The 2,131-nt window shown below is 42.1% G+C and overlaps 1 non-coding gene across 1 annotated transcript; it reads left to right on the top strand.

Annotated features, from left to right (window-relative positions):
• The first annotated feature begins 1,600 nt into the window (after positions 1 to 1,600).
• Positions 1,601 to 1,661, top strand: LOC127681874 (U7 small nuclear RNA). The gene has a single exon (XR_007977221.1). It is a non-coding gene; the product is annotated as a U7 small nuclear RNA (small nuclear RNA).
• Positions 1,662 to 2,131: the final 470 nt, after the last annotated feature.

The raw sequence follows: 2,131 nt of genomic DNA, 5'->3' as shown, positions 1-2,131 counted from the left end.
GATACCATGCTAACTGTATATCTGGTAATAGCTGTTCTTTGAAAAAAAATCAGTTTAAACAGATAATATTATTTTATTAATTAAGGATTAAGCAATGGTTATTATTGTAGAAGTTTTTATTTTTTTGCAGTTTAAGGTGCCTTTAGTTTTTATTAGATATAGTCTTTATTTACATTTCAAATGTCCTGGTCCCCCCCCCCCCCCGAAAAAAAAGCCCCTAAACCATCCCCTCTCCCCCTGCTCACTAATCCACTCATTCCCACTTCCCTGTTCTGGCATTCCCCTATACTGGGGCATCTAGCCTTCTCAGGACCAAGGTCCTCTTCTCCCTTTGATGTTCAACAAGGTCATCCTCTGCTGCATATGCATCTGAAGTCATGGGTCCCTCTATGTGTACTCTTTGGTTGATGGTTTAGTCCCTGGGAGCTCTGGGGGTATTAGGTGGTTCAAATTGTTGTTCCTCCTATGGCGCTGCAAACCCCTTCCTTCAGCTCCTTGGATTCTTTCTCTAGCTCCTCCATTGTGGACCGTGTGTTCAGTTCAATGGTTGGCTGAGAGTGTCCCCCTCTGTATTTGTCATGCACTACCAGAGCCTCCCAGGTGACAGGTATATCAGGCTCCTGTCAGCAAGCACTTGTTGGCATCCACAATAGTGTCTGGGTTTTGTAACTGTATATGGGATGGATCCCTAGGAGGGGCAGTCTCTGGATGGTCTTTCCCTAAGTCTCTGCTCCACACTTTGTTTCTGTATCACCTGCTCTGGGTATTTTGTTCCTTCTTCTAAGAAGGACCAAAGAATCCATATCCAGTTCTTCCTTCTTCTTGAGCTTCATTTAGTCTGTGAATTGTATCTTGGGCATTCTAAGCTTCTGGGCTAATATCCATTTATCAGTGAGTGCATACCATGTGTGTACTTTTGTAACTGGGTTACCTCACTCAGGATGATATTTTCTAGTCCCATCCATTTGCTTAAGAATTTCATGATCTTGTTTTAAAAGCTGAGTAGTATTCCATTGTGTTAATGTACCACATTTTCTGTATCTATTCCTCTGCTGAGGGGCTTCTGGGTTCTTTCCAGCTTCTGGTTATTATAAACAAGGCTACTATGAACATAGTGGAGCATGTGTCCTTATTATTGGAGGATCCTCTGGGTATATGCCCAGGAGTAGTATAGCAGGGTAGTATTATGCCCAATTTTCTGAGGAACTGCCAAACTGATTTCCAGAGTGTTGTATCAGCTTGCAATTCCACCAGCAGTGGAGAAGTGTTCTGCTTTCTCTACATCCTCCCCAGCACCTGCTGTCTCCTGGGTTTTTGATCTTAGCCATTCTGACTGGTGTGAGGTGAAGTCCTCGGGGTTGTTTTGATTTGCATTTCCCTGATGAAAATTTTTAACCTGTGGGAAGTATATCCAATTTTATTTTCTTAAGCTCAAAAGAATTTTAAACAAATTGAAAAATGTTTAAATAATTTTGGGTTAAAAAGCATGAACACTGTTTTAGGTGGTCCTGCTATGAGGGAAGAACAAGCATTTTATGTAAAGAAACGACTGAGCTTTGGTCTTCAAGAGAGAGCCACCCAGAAAGAACTGCTTTGAGAGCAAACATAGCTCTTCTAGAATTTTTCTAGCAGGATTTCTGAATTTGGTTGGAAACTCCAAGAAGTTTTTTTTTTTTTCTAGAAGCTTTTCTGACTTTGGGCAGAAAACTCCTGAGTTATGCAGAGAACTTTTAGGACCTTTTCTAGTACATGATAGCTGTCTCTGTTAGAGAGCTGTCTGTAGCAGAGAGCTATCTCAAGCAGGGAGCTGTCTTGAGCAGACCACAGAGCCAAGAACTATCTACAGAGCTGTCTTGAGAGCCATTTGGAGCAGAACACAAAAGCTGTTAGCTTGTACTCATGATTGACTTCAAATTTTTCTTTAGATGCTCCCAAATACCCCTTCTCCAGACCCTCTCTCTAAGCCAAGGACAGACCTTGGCAGGGAGAACATCTCCCAAAGGAGGATCATAAAGTAAATTATGTACATTATCATACAAACAAGCCTCATGCTCAGCAACCATCAACATGGGCGGAGGCCCACATCCTGTTGGCTCTTCAGGAAACTTTCATACCATCCCTTCCAAGGTCA

Source organism: Apodemus sylvaticus, chromosome 3, assembly GCF_947179515.1.
Source record: "Apodemus sylvaticus chromosome 3, mApoSyl1.1, whole genome shotgun sequence".
Lineage (NCBI taxonomy): Eukaryota > Metazoa > Chordata > Mammalia > Rodentia > Muridae > Apodemus > Apodemus sylvaticus.
Note: the sequence above shows the minus strand (reverse complement) of the source record. Positions and strands in the feature narration are given on the sequence as shown.